Genomic DNA, 21,702 nt, shown 5'->3' on the forward strand with positions numbered 1-21,702 from the left:
GTATGGCCTAAACCTCTTCAGTGCCCACACAATAGCAAAGCATTCTCTTTCTATTGTTGCCCACCTTGTTTCAGGATCCTTCAGTTTTCTACTGATGAAGCAAATGGGGTGTTCCCTACCCTTCCCATCCAGTTGGCTAAGAACTGCACCTATACCTACATTGGAAGCATCAGTTTGTACAATGAAAGTTTGGTGGTAGTCAGGAGCTCGGAGTACTGGAGCTTGGCAAAGAGCTTTCTTCAGGTTTTCAAAGGCCTGATTGCATTCCTCATTCCATTTGACCTTCTTAGGGAATTTTGGAGAGGATATCACATTCAGAGGAGAAGCTATGGTCCCATAGTTCTCAATGAAATTCCTGTAATACCCAGTGAGGCCTAAGAAGGCTCTCACCTGGGTCTGAGTAGTAGGTGTTGTCCAATTTTGCACAGCTTCAATCTTGCTGAGCAAAGGCCTTATCTCTCCACCTCCTACCTCATGTCCAAGGTAGACCACTTTACTCTGTCCAATTTGGCATTTGCTTGCCTTTATGGTCAGATTGGCCTGCTCAAGAGCCTGCAAAATATGTCCTAAGTGGTTCACATGGTCCTCCCAGGAGTGGCTGAAGACTGCAATGTCATCCAAGTATGCCATGCAGAAGTCCTCCATCCCAGCTAGAACTTGGTTCACCATCCTTTGGAATGTTGCAGGTGCATTGTTTAGTCCAAAAGGCATAACCTTGAATTGGTATAGGCCAACTGGGGTAGAAAATGCAGTTTTCTCCTTGGCATGGTCTGTCAGGGCTATTTGCCAGTGTGCTGAGGTACTTGGCTCCACCAAGTTTATCCACCAACTCATCTGTCCTTGGCAAAGGGTGGGCATCAGTCTTGGTGACTGCATTAAGAGCTCTATAGTCCACACAGAATCTCAACTCTTTGGATCCTGCCTTTGGTACTAACACCACTGGGCTAGACCATGGACTAGTAGAGGGCTCTATTACCCCGAGATCAAGCATCTTCTTGACCTCACCTTTGATGTGGGTTCTGACATGTTCTGACATTCTGTATCCTCTGCTTTTGACTGGCAGACAGTCACCAGTGAGTATATCATGCTGTCCCCAAGGGGTCAAGCCTGGTGAAAGTGAGAACAGGGGGGCAAACTGATTTAACCTAGCTTTGCACTCCTCCTGTTGCTCAGGGGTCAGATCTGAAGAGAGATTAACTCCTTCAACCTTTTCGTCCAAAGGTAAGCCTCTCAGGAGGTCAGGTAGAGCTTCACTCTCCTCCTCCTCTTCTGATGAAGCTAGAAGCAAGGCTCCTACTTCTGGTCTAGAGACATAGGCTTTGAGGCGTTTGGTGTGGAAGACTCTGGGAGCTTCCCTGGGTTTGCCCAGATCCACCATATAGTTGACCTCTCCAAGTTTTCCCACAACCTTGAAGGGTCCCATCCATTTGTCTTGCAAGGCCCTCTGCCTTGTTGGAAGCATAACTAGAACTAGCTGGTCTTGAGTAAACTCAACCATGTTAGCCTTCTGATCATGCCAATGTTTGATCAGAGCTTGTCCAGCTTTCAAGTTGTCACTTGCTTCTGCCATCATGTGTGACATTCTCCTTTGGAGACCTATCACATAGTCAGTCACTCTGACTGGCTTGGGGGAAGGAGCACTCTCCAACCCCTCCTTAATCAGGGCCAAGGGGCCTCTGACTGGATGGCCATAGAGAAGTTCAAAGGGAGAGTAACCTACTCCCTCCTGAGGGACTTCTCTATAAGCAAAGAGAAGGCATGGCAGTAGAAGGTCCCACTTCTTTTTAAGGGGTTCTTCTAAAGCACCTATCATGCTCTTCATGGTTCTGTTAAATCTTTCTACTAACCCGTTTGTCTGAGGGTGGTATGCGGTTGAGAACTTGTAGGTAACTCCGCAGGTTTTCCACATGGCTTTCATGTAGTGGGACATAAAATTTGACCCCCTGTCAGAGATCACCTCCTTAGGAAACCCAACCCTGGTAAAAATACCAAGGAGGGCCTTAGCTACAGCCGGAGGTGTAACAGTCCTCATAGGAATTGCCTCAGGGTACCTAGTAGCATGGTCTACTACAACAAGGATAAACCTGTTGCCTGAGGAGGTTGGGGGATCAAGGGGACCAACAATGTCAATCCCTACCCTCTCAAATGGGACTCCCACAACGGGGAGAGGCACTAAAGGTGCCACATTCTTGGAACCAACCTTACCAGAAGTCTGGCAGGTATGGCAGCTCCTGCAATATCTATATACTTCAGCCCCCATCTTTGGCCATTAAAAGTAGAGAGAGAGCCTTTCCTTGGTCTTCTTGAAACTCAAGTGACCAGCCAAAGGAATCTCGTGGGCTAGTTGCAAGAACTGTTGCCTGTTCTCTTGGGTCACTACCAGGCGTTGGTAGGCTCCAGGTTCAGATCCAGTCGGTTCACTGTAGAAGAGGCCATCTTCCCAGTGTAACCTATACTTCCCAGGCTCTTGCCCATCAGCCTGAGAAGCTGCCTGTTGGCGAAGGCCCTCCAGAGTTGGACATTCTCTTTGTCCCTTACGAAAAGCAGACCTGCTGGGTCCACCTTCTGCCAGTAAAGACTGCAGCTCAGGATGGTCAGCCGGGTCCAGGTCTCCAATAAGTTCTGGGCCTCCTACTAGCTCTTCTTCAGAGTCTAGTTCAACCAGACAGGGTTGTACCTCCCTCTCAGCCTCAGCTGGAGGTGGAGTTACAGGTGTAACTTTGGACAACCTCGGGGAAGTCCTTGTTGGAAGCACTGGAGTGCTTGCTGTAGGGTTTTTCCTAGGAGTCTTGGGTTTCCCCTTTGCTCCTGATCTGGTAGTTACTGCAGTAAGTTGCTCCAGTGGAAGAGGAGTGATTTCTGTCATCATCTCCTGAGATAAACCTCGCAGGGTTTTCTCTCTTGCAGGTTTGGTGAGCTCCTGTAACCTTTTACTAGGAGGTCTGGGGGTGTGTGACACAACTCCAAGAGCTTTCAGGTCACTACCCAACAGAACCCTTCCTGGTACTTCACATTGTATACTGACAGGTATCTTCACAGCCATATCATTACACTGGATGAGAACTGGTAACTGGGGACACATCTGCACAGGCCCTCCAGCTAACTTGGTGAGGCATTTGGGTGCCTTAGCAACATCCTCTGCCTTGAAAAATGATTCATCCACCACAGTTATGCTGGCCCCAGTGTCCCTGATGGCAGGAGTCTCCTGACCATTCACGTGGACACTGTTCTTATAATACTCTTTAGTATTATCTGGGATAGAATTATAGACATCTAAATTCTGTTGTTCCCACAACCCCAGAGAGACTAAAGAAACACTGGCTGAGACTCCAGTGGGTTCATCAGCCAGTAGTAGAAAGTTTCCACTTGCCATAGGGACTTCCTCCTCTGGAGCGAAGGCTAAGGAGACAAGCTGGACCCCTGAAGGTTTACCCTTACATCTGGGATATCCTTTCACATGGTCAGTAGCCTTACAAACATAACAGGATCCAAAGGCCCTTTGGAATGGAGCCTTGTTCTGACCTCCTTCTGGTTTGGCACCAGAAGCTATACTACTCTGCTGTGGTTTCCCAGGTTGCTTACCCTTATGGTATGGTTTGGGGCCCTCTTTGGAATTGGAATTATTAGAATTCTCTTTGGAGTCTTTCTTAGGCTGTCTCCCCTCATCCTTCTTCTGAGTTACCCCAGAATCCTTGTGAGTAGCCCTGTTGGCAACCCACAAGTCAGCAGCCTTAGCTAGCCTTCTAGGATATAATTCCTGTGAATCAGCCAAGTGCTGTCTGAGCTCAGGAGAGCAGGCATCATAAATTGACTCCATCATTACAAGATTCCCCATTCCTTCATAAGTGTTTACTTTGTAACCCTTAATCCATCCCTCTAAGTTTTCCAACCCTTCACACACCCAGGTAGCCCAAGGGGTACCATCATGCTTTTTGAGGCTTCTAAACCTCCTAAGATACTGGGAAGGGGTCTTCCCAAACCTAGCTATCAAAGCTAGTTTCACACATTCATACTCTTTCCTATCCTCCTCCCCCAGCTCCATTACTGCATCAGTCGCAACAGGGGGGAGCCTAGAGAACAACCAGGTGAGTAACACATTACCTGTGATGTTCTGGAGCCCATGATTATACTCAAACATAGACAACCAATCCAACACATCCAACCTAGGCTCATACATACCAATCAATTCTTTAGGCATCCGGGGTCTTTTAGGACTGGAACGTCTAGAGGAGCCAGAGAGAGAAGCGTTTTCAGCAGACAATTTCTTCATTTCTAGCTCATACTTGAGCTCCATTTCTCTTAGCCTTAGTTCTTTGTCAGTTTGAGCATTAAGTTTCTTGCACTCTAATTCAAGTTTCATTTTCTCCAGTTCATAGTACTGAGGACCAAATGTGGGACCTGGCAAAGGCCCAGTAGGTACAGCTGGTAGAGCAGACAGAGGCCTAGAGGGAACATCTACAATAGTTTCATCCTCCTCTTCTGGTTCTGACCCAAGATCATCAATACTTTGTTCAATATCAATATCATTGCTGTTCTCCACATTTGCTGGAGTGGTAGGTTCCTCTGAACCATCATCCAGACTTTGGTTTTCTAACAACCTTTCTATAAGCTCCATTTTCTTTCCTTTAGTCATGAGATTCTTATGCTTACAGAGAAGTCTTAAACAATCAGCAGTTTTTGTAGCAAGGGACTCTTGACTATAACTTTCCATAGTAGACAGGTTAGAAAATGACTTTTTCTTTTTGTACTTAAGCTTTGTGGTTAGTTGCACTAAGGTATCTCAAAAGTACACTAAAGTGTATGCTCAATACAAATCCCACCGCTGTACACCAGTGTTAGACAGAAACCTGTGCAGTTCCCTCTGGGACCACTGCAAAAGATTTAAGACTACAGGTGTTTGGCAGTAAACCCACTTGGTAGCAGTCTGTACCACCCAGATTTACCTGGTAGCTGTGGCTGAGCAGTCAGACTTCCCTCAAGAAGAGTTAGGCAGTATACAGAGCATACATAATAGGTACAGAGGCACAGTAGTACAAGCAAACACTGACCAGAGCTAGGTGTAAAAGTATATAATTATTTATTTAAAAGACACACTCATAAATTACACTAGCACAGAAAAGGTAAGTTAGTCACAACACAGTCACTATTACTTATAGGTACATCCCTAGTTGTTTGTTAGACAAGTCTAAGTTAACACCACTTATTTCCAAACAGAGGTGAGCGCTTAACGTTAGATGGCACTCCAACAAGTTAGTTAAAAAGGGAGGGAAAAGGCAAAAGTAATGAAATTAGCAAGGCAAAACACTTTTCAGAGATTCACGGTGAGTTTAGAAAGGCAGTCTATTGAGGAGCAAGGAAGTTCGGTTGCCAGGCCCACTCTAGGGAAAGCCAGGCGAAAAGATGCCCAAGATCACACAATGTCACAAGTCTTTACAGGTGAGTAAAAAAGGTTTTACCAAGTTTAGAAAAGTTTAGTTAGGGTGTCCCAGGCGTACCCAGGGTCGAGAGCCGAGGGCTAAATCTACCCCGTACAATCGGTGGCAAGGGAAGCCGGGCGGAACACGGTACCTTTAAAATGGAAAGGATCCTCCAGCGGGGGCAGTTGTTCCTGGTAGTGGGTGCAAGTCACGGCGTCGTCCAGAGGAGGAGAAGATCTCGTCGTGGAGGAAAGCTGAAGGTCGTTGCACTACAGGGAAGAAACCAGCCGTGGAGTTTTTCCGGTTAAAAGGATGTTACCCCTCTTTCGCGGTTGAGGTAAAAAGTGGTATCCCAGTTGCCGGGGTGCTTGGCACAGGCAAGGCGGCCACGAGATGCTTCAGGGCGGCGAAAAGAAGGCAGAAACTGGTTGTCCCCACCAGTCAAGGGAAGAAGACTCTCCAGGCGGGAGATCTCCTCTGTCGTTGGGAAAAGTGGTGAGATGGTTCCGCAGGGCTCCACCGGTGGTGTCGTCTTGGCAGGTCGGCTCGGCTTCTCCCTCTTCGGCTTCTTAGGTCCTGTGGCGACTTCTGAAGAACCAGTCCCAAAAACCCTGCTTTTATGCAGCAAACCCCCATTCATACAGCCTAGCTGTCACTCAAACATGCTAAGTGGTGAGCGGGGAGGCTCAACACTTGGACCAATCACACCAGAGTGCGACATGAGTTGGCAAGGCAACTCAGTCCAGGGTGCCTAAACCCCCTCCCACACCCCCTGTGGTACCCAGACAGAATGGCACCACTTTGGAGGGCTTCTGTGCAGAAGCCCGCCAAAAGTGGAACAAAGGCTCGACTCGGGTTCAGGGTTACTGAAGTGAACCTAGACGCCATTTTGGCGGCGAGTTCTGGCAAAAAATCCCAACCGGTGGATTTATATTAAATAAATAAACCGGCGGTATCTTTAACATTGCACCAAAAAGTGGTGCATTAAAATCAATGGGAAATCCCATTGGGAAATATTCCGGTGGAATATTTCCGTGGTATCCACTGCCACCAGCCAGAAACTCGGCGAGGGGGGGCGGAGAGTACCCCCTCGACAACAGACCCAGGGGCAATCTAATTGCCCCTACCAGTACTTCCACAGTATGATGGTTTGTACTGGTTAAGTTTCTAAGTTAAGACTAGTAAAGTCAATGGTAACTTTACAGACCCAGGGAGACAGTAGTCAGTCCCAGGGTGTGGAGTCTATGTTTGGGGGTCTCTATGATACCCCTGTGTTACTGCACTGAGGGTGCTGTGTAACACACATTCAAAAACCAATGATAGCCTATGGGGAAAAAAATACCCCATAGCCCATAAGCACATAGCCAGTCACAGAAACACTCTCAAGTCATGCCCAAGAGTGAGGGTAAAAGAGTCTCACTCTTGGCAGGAGAACAAAATAAACACCAAAAATCCAGCAAAGCTGCTGGGGGACTCACTAGGTTAGGAAATTCAGCCTAAACAGAGAATTCTCCCTAACATACATGCATCCTGATTGTGAGATGTGCGTGTGATGATTTTTCAGTAGTGTGCAGGTTGCACATCTGTTTGTATGGGGTCGAGTATGGGTGGGGGTGTACAGGGCCGTGGGGCTAACACATGCGAGGGCTGGAATGTGTGAGACATGGATGGTGCTTGTGTGTGTAGGCTTGCATGCCAAATGCAGTTGTGTGGGCACACATGTTTGGATGAATGTGCATGTAAGTAGACATGTCCGTGATGTCACGCATGTATGTTGTTTTCAGCTGCATGTATCAGCACTGTGTACATGTGCATCTGTGTGTATTTGACAAGGGTGCAACAGTGATGCGACATGGATGCATGTGACAGCGGTATGTGGAAGCCTGATCGGCAGATGTGACATGGATGCCCATCTGAAGACTGCGACACTTGGCAGAGGTGTACACATGCATGCAAGTGTGGTGGTGTGTGTACATGTGTGGTGCACTTCCTGTGTTGCATGTGATGTCTGGCTCACCTTTGCCTGCTCATGCTGTTGTATGTGTATGGATGGTGCTGGCAGTTGCGATATGGCTGTGGTATGGCTCATGTGTGCGAGTTGAAATGACATGTGTGTTGGGGATTGTGATGCCATGTCTGAGGTTTGCCAATGCCACTCATGTACAACTGTAATGTTTGTATGTGTCCATTGAACAGTGCCTTGATGCCTGTGTTTTATTTCTCCCTGTCTGCAGCGTCAACTGATGAAGAGGGCGGAGAAGGTGCTGTGGAGCACAGCAGCGGGGATCCCACCGCCAGCCGGAGACGCAAGGCCCGGCTCCCCTCCCATGTTGTCATCTCGTCGGGGAGTGAGGAGTCCGGTGCCGCGTCCCAGGCCGCAGCTGCCGGGGGGAGGTCCAAGAGGCGGAGGTTGGAGTTGGACTCCTCGGCAGCAGAAGGGGCAGCTGGGACCCCACAGGGCCCAACAGGGGAAGATGGCACGGAGTCATCCAGGTTGGTGGGGGGTTTGGTGGAGGAGGAGGCCGTGCAAGCACCAGAGACGAGGTCTGGAGGTGGGGATCCCACTGGTGCTAGTGGTGCAGTGCAGGACCAGGGACAGGAGGCAGCACAGGCCGCCGCGGAGGTGCCTGTGTGCAATCCTGTCCCTGATCCTGTCCCTGCATCATCTTGCACCAGCAGGGATGCCTACGTCCAGACCCGTTTTCAGGCAGGGGATGAGCTCACGACAACTGGCCTTCCTCTGCCTGCGGACGTGGCTATCCGGGTCCGGGTTGAGCCTGTCCTGACTGGTGTGGCGTTGCGTCAACGGGCCATGCGAGGTGACCTGCAGTCTTTTGATGAGGAGACTGCACGTCATCTCGAATGGCTCGTTGACCGCGTCGGCCTACTAGGGCAGGTCACCCAGGCCGGATTCCTCCGTATGATGGGGCTTGCTACGACCCCCTCCTCAACTGAACCCCCTACACGCCAGTCGTCCTCCGTGCCATCTTCCCACCCATCAGTCACCTGGGTGCCCTGTGGAGCTGCCTCTGACGGTGCGGCAGGCTGGTGGAGGAGGCATCCCTGCCACAGTCGGGAGTCGGATGTCCAGCAGGGGTGGCCACATTAACGACTGCACGCCAGCCGGCGGAGGATGTGCAGGCAGCAGGAGGCAGTGCACGGGCAGAGGCACAGCAGCAGCAGCAACGTGGTGGGAGCCATGAAGGCTCGGGGCCTTCAACATCGGAGGGGCAGGCATCGGCCGGAGGGCAGGAGGACCCAGGACAGAGAGTGTCTTCCGTGTGGCAGCGGTTGGGCCACGCCATAGATGCGGAGCGGCAGCGGACGGAAGAGGCACGGCTCACAATGGTCAGGGCGGAGAACTCCATGTGGAGGGCCCTGAGGCGGGCCGAGTGCCTCGAGGCAATCCGCAGGGGTTTGGAGGTGGACACGGCGACGGCCCTGCGGACCCTCGGGGCCATGGAGGAGGACCGCCTCCGGGACATTGAGCAGGAGTTCGATGATGCCCTGGCCCGGGACATCCAAAAGTGAGCCGTCAAACTAGCCCGCTGCCCTTGTACATAGTTATGTAGGTAGTGCTAGGTTTCATTTTTTTTTTGGATTTATTTTGGACCTTTTGGACATTGGCCACATTTTTGTATATAGTTTATTTTATTAGTTAGTGTAGTTAGATAGGTTTCCTTTCTTTTGTTGGGATAATGGACCCTGGCTTGTTAGTATGTACATAGTTCACTGTTGGATTGTATTTTTCTTTCACATTTTAACCATGGAGCAATGGCTTTCTTTTTTATTTCCCATTGGATTTTGTTTTGTGGACAGTGACTTTGGACACCATTACTTTGGATTTTGATTTTTGGTTTTGCTTTTTTTCACGGACATGCTTCTTTTCATTTTTGTACATTCCCATTTATGTTTCTTTATTTTTGATTCTATTTATGTTTCCATTAATACATATTTTTTTTTATCAAACTTCAATGTGTAGTATCATCTCATTGGTTTCATGCATATCATGATATGGGTTTTGAGATTCACTGACACCCATTGGGTGTATGTGAGGGAAATGTGTTTGTTTCGGAACTTGCAATTGGTGTTCTGTCATGTAATTGCCAATTATGAGTGGGTGGATGCAATACTCGGGTGGGTGTTTTGCATTTGGAGGCTGACCATAGGGACCAGGGATCTAGATTGTGATGACATGTTGGCTGGGAACATGAGTTGGACATGGGTGGGGGCCTGTTGGCAGGTGCCCCACAGTGCTGGGGGGGAGGGTGGTGGGGAACATGAATTGAACATGGGTGGGGGCCTGGTGGAGGGTGCCCCACAGTGCTGGGGGGTGGGAGACATGGGTGGGGGCCTGCTGGCAGGTGCCCCACAGTGCTGGGGGGGTGGGGAACATGAGTTGGACATGGGTGGGGGCCTGCTGGCAGGTGCCCCACAGTGCTGGGGGGTGGGGGGGTGGGAGACATGGGTGGGGGCCTGGTGGAGGGTGCCCCGCAGTGCTGGGGGGTGGGGGGTGGGAGACATGGGTGGGGGCCTGCTGGCAGGTGCCCCTGCATTGCTGGGGGGTGGGGGGGTGGGGAACATGAGTTGGACATGGGTGGGGGCCTGCTGGCAGGTGCCCCACAGTGCTGGGTGGGGGGGTGGGGAACATGAGTTGGACATGGGTGGGGGCCTGCTGGCAAGTGCCCCACAGTGCTGGGGGGTGGGGGGGTGTGGGAGACATGGGTGGGGGCCTGGTGGAGGGTGCCCACAGTGCTGGAGGGTGGGGGGGTGGGGAACATGAGTTGGACATGGGTGGGGGCCTGCTGGCAGGTGCCCCACAGTGCTGGGGGGTGGGAGACATGGGTGGGGGCCTGCTGGCAGGTGCCCCTGCACTGCTGGGGGGTGGGGGGGTGGGGAACATGAGTTGGACATGGGTGGGGGCCTGCTGGCAGGTGCCCCACAGTGCTGGGGGAGGGGGGGGTGGGGAACATGAGTTGGACATGGGTGGGGGCCTGCTGGCAGGTGCCCCACAGTGCTGGGGGGTGGGGGTGGTGGGGAACATGAGTTGGACATGGGTGGGGGCCTGCTGGCAGGTGCCCCACAGTGCTGGGGGGGGGGAACATGAGTTGGACATGGGTGGGGGCCTGCTGGCAGGTGCCCCATAGTGCTGGGGGGTGGGGGGTGGGAGACATGGGTGGGGGCCTGGTGGAGGGTGCCCCACAGTGCTGGGGGGTGGGGGGTGGGGAACATGAGTTGGACATGGGTGGGGGCCTGCTGGCAGGTGCCCCACAGTGCTGGGGAGTGGGGGTGGTGGGGAACATGAGTTGGACATGGGTGGGGGCCTGCTGGTAGGTGCCCCACAGTGCTGGGGGGTGGGGAACATGAGTTGGACATGGGTGGGGGCCTGCTGGCAGGTGCCCCACAGTGCTGGGGGGTGGGGGGGTGGGAGACATGAGTTGGACAAGGGTGGGGGCCTGCTGGCAGGTGCACCACAGTGCTGGGGGGGTGGGGAACATGAGTTGGACATGGGTGGGGGCCTTCTGGCAGGTGCCCCACAGTGCTGGGGGGGTGGGGGGCTGGGAGACATGGGTGGGGGCCTGGTGGAGGGTGCCCCACAGTGCTGGGGGGTGGGGGGGTGGGGAACATGAGTTGGACATGGGTGGGGGCCTGCTGGCAGGTGCCCCACAGTGCTGGGGGGTGGGGGTGGTGGGGAACATGAGTTGGACATGGGTGGGGGCCTGCTGGCAGGTTCCCCACAGTGCTGGGGGGTGGGGGTGGTGGGGAACATGAGTTGGACATGGGTGGGGGCCTGCTGGCAGGTGCCCTACAGTGCTGGGGGGGGTGGGGAACATGAGTTGGACATGGTGGGGGCCTGCTGGCAGGTGCCGCACAGTGCTGGGGGTAGGGGGGTGGGAGGCATGGGTGGGGGCCTGGTGGAGGGTGCCCCACAGTGCTGGGGGTGGGGGGGGTGGGGAACATGAGTTGGACATGGGTGGGGGCCTGCTGGCAGGTGCCCCACAGTGCTGGGGGGGTGGGAGACATGGGTGGGGGCCTGCTGGCAGGTGCCCCTGCACTGCTGGGGGGTGGGGGGGTGGGGAACATGAGTTGGACATGGGTAGGGGTCTGCTGGCAGGTGCCCCACAGTGCTGGGGGGTGGGGGTGGTGGGGAACATGAGTTGGACATGGGTGGGGGCCTGCTGGCAGGTGCCCCACAGTGCTGGGGGTGGGGAACACGAGTTGGACATGGGTGGGGGCCTGCTGGCAGGTGCCCCACAGTGCTGGGGGGTGGGGGGTGGGAGACATGGGTGGGGGCCTGGTGGAGGGTGCCCCACAGTGCTGGGGGGTGGGGGAGGTAGGGAACATGAGTTGGACATGGGTGGGGGCCTGCTGGCAGGTGCCCCACAGTGCTGGGGGGGAACATGAGTTGGACATGGGTGGGGGCCTGCTTGCAGGTGCCCCACAGTGCTGGGGGGTGGGGGTGGGAGACATGGGTGGGGGCCTGGTGGAGGGTGCCCCACAGTGCTGGGGGGTGGGGGAGGTAGGGAACATGAGTTGGACATGGGTGGGGGCCTGCTGGCAGGTGCCCCACAGTGCTGGGGGGGGGAACATGAGTTGGACATGGGTGGGGGCCTGCTTGCAGGTGCCCCACAGTGCTGGGGGTGGGGGGGTGATGAACATGAGTTGGACATGGGTGGGGCCCTGCTGGCAGGTGCCCTACAGTGCTGGGGAGTGGGGGGGTGGGAGACATTGGTGGGGGCCTGGTGGAGGGTGCCCCACAGTGCTGGGGGGCTGGGGGGGTTGGGAGACATGGGTGGGGGCCTGTTGACAGGTGCCCCTGCACTGGTGGGGGGTGGGGGGGTGGGGAACATGAGTTGGACATGGGTGGGGGCCTGCTGGCAGGTGCCCCACAGTGCTGGGGGGGTGGGGAACATGAGTTGGACATCGGTGGGGGCCTGCTGGCAGGTGCCCCACAGTGCTGGGGGGTGGGGAGGCGGGAGACATGGGTGGGGGCCTGGTGGAGGGTGCCCCACAGTGCTGGGGGGTGGGCGGTGTGGGGAACATGAGTTGAACATGGGTGGGGGCCTGGTGAAGGGTGCCCCACAGTGCTGGGGGTTGGGGGGGTGGGAGACATGGGTGGGGGCCTGCTGGCAGGTGCCCCACAGTGCTGGGGGGTGGGGGGGCGGGAGACATGGGTGGGGGCCTGGTGGAGGGTGCCCCACAGTGCTCGGGGGTGGGGGGGGTGGGGAACATGAGTTGGACATGGGTGGGGGCCTGCTGGCAGGTGCCCCACAGTGCTGGGGGGTGGGGGAGGCGGGAGACATGGGTGGGGGCCTGGTGGAGGGTGCCCCACAGTGCTGGGGGGTGGGTGGTGTGGGGAACATGAGTTGAACATGGGTGGGGGCCTGGTGAAGGGTGCCCCACAGTGCTGGGGGTTGGGGGGGTGGGAGACATGGGTGGGGGCCTGCTGGCAGGTGCCCCACAGTGCAGGGGGGTGGTGGGGCGGGAGACATGGGTGGGGGCCTGGTGGAGGGTGCCCCACAGTGCTCGGGGGTGGGGGGGGTGGGGAACATGAGTTGAACATGGGTGGGGGCCTGGTGAAGGGTGTCCCACAGTGCTGGGGGTTGGGGGGGTGGGAGACATGGGTGGGGGCCTGCTGGCAGGTGCCCCACAGTGCTGGGGGGTGGGGGTGGTGGGGAACATGAGTTGAACGTGGGTGGGGGCCTGGTGGAGGGTGCCCCACAGTGCTGGGGGGTGGTGGGGGGTGGGAGACATGGGTGGGGGCCTGCTGGCAGGTGCCCCACATTGCTGGGGGGGTGGGGAACATGAGTTGGACATGGGTGGGGGCCTGCTGGCAGGTGCCCCACAGTGCTGGGGGTGGGGGGTGGGAGACATGGGTGGGGGCCTGGTGGAGGGTGCCCCTGGTGGCTGGGGGTGCAGGGGGACATGCGTTGGTGGGCAGTAGTGCAAGTTGACATGTGGGTTGGCTGGGGGGCATGGCCATGGTGGATGGGGTGCCTGCAGGACATGTGCAAGGTAGGCCCCTGTGGTGTGAGCCACCTGCAGAGGCCGTGGAGGGTGTAGAGGGAACACCTGGTAGGACCCACGCATGCAATTCACGTGTGGTGCTCCCCGCGCACCCCTGTAATACACATACCCTGATGGAATCTCTTGTGGAACTTCCCGCGCACCCCTGGAATACACGTACCCTGCTGATGTTGCGTGTGATACTTCCCCCGCACCCCGAAGTACACGTACCCTGATGGAATCGCGTGTGGAACTTCCCGCGCACCCCTGATATACGCGTACCCTGCTGAAATCGCATGTGGAACTTCCCGCGCACCCCTGAAATACACGTACCCTGCTGGAATCGCGTGTGTAACTTCCCGCGCACCCCTGAAATACGCGTACCCTCTTTGCACGGGGCCAATCGCGTGTGGAACTTCCCGCACACCCCTGAAATACGCGTACCCTGCTGAAATCGCGTGTGGAACTTCACACGCACCCCTGATATACACGTACCCTGCTGATGTCGCGTGTGAAACTTCCCGCGCACCCCTGAAATACACGTACCCTGCTGAAATCGTGTGTGGAACTTCCCGTGCACCCCTGAAATACACGTACCCTGCTGGAATCGCGTGTGGAACTTCCCGCGCACCCCTGAAATACGCGTACCCTGCTGGAATCGCGTGTGGAACTTCCCGCGCACCCCTGAAATACGTGTACCCTGCTGAAATCGCATGTGGAACTTCCCGTGCACCCCTGAAATACGCGTACCCTGCTGAAATCGCGTGTGTAACTTCCCGCGCACCCCTAAAATACACGTACCCTGCTGGAATCGCGTGTGTAACTTCCCGCGCACCCCTGAAATACACGTACCCTGCTCGCACGGGGCCAATCGCGTGTGGAGCTTCCCGCGCACCCCTGAAATACGCGTACCCCGCTGAAATCGCGTGTGGAACTTCCCGCACACCCCTGAAATACACGTACCCTGCTGAAATCGCGTGTGTAACTTCCCGGGCACCCCTGAAATACACGTACCCTGCTGGAATCACGTGTGGAACTTCCCGTGCACCCCTGAAATACGCGTACCCTGCTCGCACGGGGCCAATCGCGTGTGGAACTTCCTGCGTACCCCAGTGATACACGTAGCCCGCTTGCCGTGCTGGTACAGGGTTAGCGCAGCCCTTTGCGCTGGATTGGGGATTTTGATGGCTTTTCCCTGTGCGAGAGGCGTTCTTGGGGGCGTAACTGGCGCTGCTGCAGGGTCGCTGCGCCACTGTGCGCCACGGCTGGTTTTGGTGGCTGGAATCCATGAATACGCTGTGCGCGGAAATGGATTTTAGCGCACGCGGCTGGCGCAGGGATTCGCACGCGCACACTGTGCGCCAGCCGCGTGCGCCACTTGTGCGCTGCATTCTATGAATTACCCCTTAATGTGTGCCCAGAAGTGAATTCCTGACAGGCAATGCAGTTTACCACAAAGAATGCAACATGCTCAGCTAAATTCGGCATAAACCAGTCTTCCGCGAGCGTTGCAGCAAGATTTTCTTTTGACATATGAATGGGGTAGTGAAGCTGTTCTAGCGCTACATTTAGAAGGGCAACAGTCATTACTGGTTTACCAGTGCTGTCTTGCCTCCACAATCCGTCAGAGGGGTTTAAAGAACACCCTTGACGCTTCCATACATTTTTCTCCTCCTGAGGTGCCTCCCCCTGGAGCTCCATTAATTGAGACTGCCCCATATTGCTATAGGCTTCTGGAGTGGCTCGTGCTACCATCATTCATTCATGGGTACGTGCCACTTACACGTCCACGATTGTTTCAGTTTTGGATACCATACGTTTGGCTTCCGTGTCCACTTCATGATTCCCACGTGACACAAAATCTGTCCCTTTGGTATGAGCGGCGCATTTCACGACTGCTATGCCCACTGGGAGCTCTAGTGCTTTTATCAGCCTGTCCAACAAGGCTGCGTGTTGCACTGGGGTGCCGTCTGCTCGGAGGTAGCCCCTCCTTTTCCAGCACGCTAATCCTACGTGCACTCTTGATGTCACATAGGCGGAGTCGCTGTACACTGTTACTTCCTGGTCTGCATGGTTCTCAATGGCGAGTATCAGTGCCAGTAGCTCTGCAGCCTGCGCCGAATAATGAGATGGTATTCGTGCACTGACAAGTACTTGGAACTCTCCATTCGCCATATGTTTCACTACGGCCACGCCTGTATACCTTTGTCCGTCTTCTTGGTCGATTCTAGAAGACCCGTCAATAAAGACGATCTCTCCACCTGCCTGGGCATTTTCCTTTACCCTGGGGATTTCATCATAGAATTCCTCATAATTTGCACAGTCATGCACAGGTTCTCCCTCTGTGACTGGCTCAGCTATAAACATAGCGGGGTGCACAGTTTTGCATCGCACTGTTTTGATCAATGGATTACAGATAATCACCTCGTAGGCAGATGCTCTCTGAGAAGTCAGCGTGCCCTTTGGCTTCTCTAGTATGGCAAATAGCGAGTGTTCAACGTATAATGTCATGGAACACCCCATCACAATGGATAATGCCTTCTCAATGGCGAAATCGGCGGCAGCTAGATTTTGTTTGCACAGGAAGTGGCCCTTCATAACCGGGTCCAGACTTCCGCTGTAATAGGCTAGGGGCTTATAGCCCAGTGAAGTTCGCTGCGCTAGCACTGCCGTCCTAAAATCGCCATCAGTATGAGAGAGATAGAATTCCTCAGCATAATTAGGAATCCCGAGGACTGGGGCCTTACAAATTGCTGTTCTGTAAACCCTTTCTCCATCGCTTCATTCCATTAAATTTCTTCTCTCGTTGCCTGGGCCTTTTTAAGGGCCTGCAACAAGGGCTTGGTATATGAGCTGTAATCAAAGATCCATGCTCCGACATAGTTGCACAGGCCTAGGAAGCTTTGCATTTGCTTTACTGTGCGCAGCTTGGCCGTGTTCATGATAGCCTCAGCCCTTTCTGGGGTTACCTTTTTCCCCTCATGTGAGATCAGTTGCCCTATGTACAGCACCTCCTGTTGGCAGTATTGCAACTTGTCCTTGTCCACTGTGTACCCCTTCTCAGCCAATATAGTCAATAGCTGGACAGAGTCGTGTCAGCATTGCTCTTCAGTGATTCTGCAGATTAGAATGTCATCTACATACTGCAAAACAACACTGTCCACTGCAATATTGCTTAGGTCCATTTGCAGGACTCTGTTGAAAATAGATGGTGACTCGCAATACCCCTGTGGCAGCCTCATACTTTTCAGGCGCATTTGTCTGAAAGTAAATGACTTAAGGTCTTGTGAGTCACGGTGTAATGGAATAGAGAAGAATGCATTCTTCAAATCGATCACCGTGAAGTATTTCGCTTCAGTGGGTATATTGCACAAAATTGTGGATGGATTAGGGACTAGAGGGAACTTGGCTTCGACTATGTCGTTCAATGCTCGTAAATCCTGGATTAATACAAGGACCCTCGTATTAATTTCTTGACAGGGTAAATCACTGTGTTGCATGGTGATTCTGATGTCACCAGGATGCCCTGCTCCATCATGGCAGAGATTGTCTTTGCGATCCCTTCATCTGCTTCCCTGGACATGGGATACTGTCGTGCCCGTGGCAGAATTGCTCCTGGTTTCAATTTCATTTTTACTTTGCCAGCCCCCCTCAGGAGACCCACATCATAGGGCCCTGTAGTCCATACCTTGGCTGGCACTAGGGCCATATCATCATTGAAATATTCCGGGTGTACCAGCGCTAACATCATCCTCTGCGGCACCTCGCGCTTGATCATTTTGACCCAAAATATGAGACTCACTTCTACCCGTGTCTCTTCTAGGTCAGGGTGTTCTTCGAACAGATCGTCATCGTTGACGTCAGTCACTCGATACCCTTCTTCGATGGCGACAATCGTACACCAAGGTCTGCCCTCATTGTCACATCCTTCAACTAATACTACCTTTCCTCGCACTGCGGCAGATTGTATCATTAAGGGAAATACTCGTCCCTCCTCTTCGTGCATGGGTATTCTTTGCCTGAATAGAAACTCATCCGGGGTTCTCATAGTTTTGTCTGCGAGGCCTGGCAGTTCTGCCATAAGCACTTGCATGCCATATGCAAACACTTCTGGTTCGTTCCAGTGGTATGGCTCTCATGGCTGCACGTCCAGAATATGCTCTGATCATTTCGCACACGTTTGAATAATGCATTCCTGGATTGAAGCATACTATGCCATCCTCAGTGAACGAGATGGTCATATTCAACTTTTTCATCAAGTCCCGACCCATAATATTCACCAGGGACTGATGAGAATACAATGAGGGTACATTCATGTCGCACTCTCCCACTGAGACTGGGAGTGCATCAGTAAAGGGAACTCTGCTATGAGCTCCAGTAAAACTCTGGGTATCTATGGCCTCGCTGGACAAGGAGAACCTTCCTTCTCGTATGCACGAGCATGTTGCACCCGTGTCAACTAAGAAGGAATATTCTTTCCCCCCTATGGTGACATTTACCCTAGGTTCCCTGTTAGGGTCTGGTGTCACTGATAGGATAGAACACATCAGAGTCCTCTGTGAGCCGTCCTATTTCATATACAGGTTCGGTCCATTGTATACCTGTGGGTTTCCCCCATCAGAATTAGTGCCCTGAGACACTTGCAGCGGTGTCTGCTGGGGTTGCCCTTGTGGTACATTCCCCATGTTCAGTGGTTGGACCACTTGCTGTGCACCTTGCTGCAAGCCAACCACCTGCTGCTGCACGGTATAGTTTTGTGCATTGCCCTGTTGTGGGGTAGCAGGTTGATTCACCATGCCTGCCCCCATCCCTTGGTTGTTTTGCCACATGCTTTGGCTCCTGCACATGCGCGCCACATGTCCTGTCACTCCACACAGCCAACACACTGGCGGCGGACGGGCCATCTGTCCATCTGGTGTAGTCGGACTGGCCATCGGTGCATTCTGGATACCGTTTTGAACATTCTGTAAACCTCATTTGTTACCTCTAAAGCCTCCCTGATTGCTCTGCCATCCTCTTCCTCCAAATCCCCTTCTTCTCGGGTAATATCCCACATTAACCTGATTGTTTTGTGGCTGGTGAACGGCACGTTGTGCACTCGATTCAGCTGGACTTGTTAGCATGGCTCCCTCGAGAGCATACTTTGAGAGCTTCTTTTGCAGTAGCTTCGCCTCCTCTCCCTTACGCATTGCCTCTTTCTTCCGATTCTTTTCTTGCAATAGTCTACAGTAATGGGCAATCAGCAACTGGATTTGGGCCCACGGTTTAGCTTCTATTCCTACCAATTGTTTTAGCTGTTTTTGCACCGGCTCTGGTAACCCTTGGCACAATATATGATAGAATACAGGGATAGATTTCTTCCAAGACTCATGCGTTTCGAGCACCCTCGCGTCTTGAAAATTCTGCATATAAAGCAAGGGATCCTCTGACTCCTTCATTTTTCGAGTCATTATAGCACCCATATAAGATGTGTCTGGATATAGCTTACGCAGCGCTTTCCACACTGCTGCTCTACAGTTGTTAAATGGTGCCCCATCATGAGAGGTGTTAGTTATGGTTACCCTGGGGTATCTTGCCCTTTTTCACACGTCGTCTACTCTTTCACCAAGTATAGCACTTAGAAGACCCTTGATGTCCCCTATGGTTAGAGTGATGCCCCCCGTCATTTTCTCTAGCTCATGTATCCACTTTCCGGCTCCCGAGGTCAGCATTGGAAGCTTATTTTTAAGATTCTCTCGGTCCATGTGTGGCCATGGAATATAGTGTGGTCTTGCTCCCCCCTTTTCTAACAGTGGGAGGTGGAATGCGCAATCCTCCGTTTCCTTCTCTATACCTCCTCGGTCTCTTGCCTGGGCGGTGTTCCTGCCTTGCCTTCTACCTGGCAATGCCCTTAGCCTATCTGTATAGGCAGGTACCGACGCCGCCCTCCGACCGTGGGGTGTCTCTTCATGTCGGCTGGACTGTCCAACGGACTTTGGTGTCCTATCTATGGACCCGCTTGCATCTGACCATCGTATCTCTCGGTTCCCTGGGAATCGCTTTTGACACCGCCTCCCTTCATCATACGCCACATCCTCCGCTTCCCTATCGGAGTCTGATTCCGAGTACTCCCAATTTGCACAACTTCTCGCATCATCTTCGTTCTGCCCAACTTCTAGTCTATCTAGGGAACGTCCCCTACTCCCACTACTTTGGGTGACATCCTCAGTGTCATATAGATGAGTGCTCTCTAAGCGCTCATCTTCCCTTCCCTCTTGGGAGATTCGTTCCAGTCCCATCTCATCGTATATTTTATCAATTGCTTCCCCGATGCTTCTGGTGTCGAAGTCATCATCAATAACTGTCCCGCTTGTACCTGGTACCGCATCGCGTGCAGGGAAGAACTCTTCTATGTCTTCCCAGTCTACAACAGGATTGGGTATTTTCACTTCCCGTTGCAAGAATTCTAAATCTCGCTCCATTTGCCTGCTTTTGTGGGCCTCTCTTATCTTGACCTTCACGGGCGGGCTGGTATTCTCTGTAGTTGGAGTCTCGTGAGTTCATGCTCACCTCCCCTTCTCTGGTTGACATCGATCTCCCCGGCATAAGCCTATCTTTGTTGAGTTTCGATTCCGCTCCTTCTCTGGTCTTTGCTGGGTTTCTAAACTCGGCCTGTCAGGCCTTTGGCCCCCAGGGTACATTTCTGCTTTCACAAAATGGAGTCGCACGTGTACATTGTGCAGTATTGAGGTAGATATTCGGTTGGCGCTTGCCGCTCTATTCTTCTAGTAAGCATTGCAGGCAGTATCGATTTCTTAGCAAATTGCATGTCAAGCTTATTTACATACACTCAACAGGGCGGTTGCTTCCATCTTGTCTTATGGCACCATTCGCTTACGTTTTAGCAGTGTCTCTCCCCTGCATCCTTTATAATAATAATAATAATTTGGCATTTATATAGCGCTACGAACCCTCAGGTATCTGAGCGCTGCTTATTATTACCCACGGTGTGTGGCACTCAATTATCGAATTCGGAAGAATGAAAGGCTGAGTTTGGCCCCGCCGATGTCAAAGCGAGCACTCTACTCGCTGTGCCACTTGACCGGCATTATCCTTGCAGTTACTAGTACTGGCATTCATGCTTTCAGTAGTCAATTCTGTTTGTTGTCAGGGTTGCTCGGGCCCTTGGTCTATTTTCATTGGCCTTCCATTAAGGATTTAGGGGTCTCCTCGTATACCATGTGCAGGTATCAGTGGCTGGTATGGCTGTCTGATAGGGTATCGTGCTGCCCTGGGTTGTCGCATTATGGCTGCTTCAACCGGTATTGATCTCCTTACGTACAAGGGGCAGAGTCCCAGTGCGGCCCTCTGTTGGTTCATTTGCTTCTCACACGTGACGTACCACAGTGAGTACCTTACTGGCAACTCGCAATGAGGGGCAGGGGTGCAGGTCTACAGACTACAGGACCTCATTACAAGTTTGGCGGTGTGGTAAAAAACAGTGGTAATGCAGTGGTGACGGAGTTACCGCTGCATTATCACATCGCCTTACTACAAGTTTGGAGGAAAGGCAGAAGAAACAACTCCAGGAGAATTCCTCTGCCTTACTGGCTAAGTTGGCAGTACCACAGCAATCCCCATGGAGTCCTAGGGGGACTAAACCTGCCTGCCACCACTTGTAGTCCGGTGGTAATATTGCTGGACCAAGTGGTAGTGGTACCGCTAATACCATTTGGAGATGTCTTGGTGGTATTAACACAGAGATACCACCAAACTTGTAATGAGGCTCTTTTGGTAATTTATGCAGACACTGAATTTATCCCGGAAAATGAAGACAAGAAACTGCTTTTAGAGGCTGAGATTCCCCCAAAAATAACACTTTGGGCTACATGTTTGTGACCACCATAACCAAGCACTGTTTAGCACCAGAAAGGCATGCATGCATCAGCACTTGAGCTGTCATAAAGTGCTAATGCATGTAATCACTACGGTGGTCAGAATACATACAGTGCCTGGCACATTTTCACTGGTGCAGGAAAGGTTTACATCAATATTTGCACTGACCGACCAGTGAAAAAAATACCATTTGCGTCCAGGGACCAGTGCAATGCTGACATTTTGCATCAGTGGGTGTGAATATCAAAGCTGCATCACCTTGCACTGGTGCCAATCACGCGGCATCATCGAGATGCTTGTGTTCTTGTCCCCGAGGTGATTAAATGCTCGGATGGAGCCAGAGGTCAAACATAGGGCTGACTCAGCGAAGCCTTTCAAACGATGGGGGGGGGCACATCACACT

At 53.1% G+C, this 21,702-nt stretch overlaps 1 long non-coding RNA gene across 1 annotated transcript in view; it reads left to right on the forward strand.

Moving 5' to 3' along the window:
* The window catches only part of LOC138580203 (uncharacterized), a 183,848-nt gene that overhangs the window by 151,659 nt on the left and 10,487 nt on the right, over positions 1–21,702 (forward strand). The window lies entirely within an intron of this gene.

This window comes from Ambystoma mexicanum, chromosome 3p (assembly GCF_040938575.1).
Source record: "Ambystoma mexicanum isolate Mex_15411 chromosome 3p, UKY_AmexF1_1, whole genome shotgun sequence".
NCBI classification, from domain to species: Eukaryota; Metazoa; Chordata; class Amphibia; order Caudata; family Ambystomatidae; genus Ambystoma; species Ambystoma mexicanum.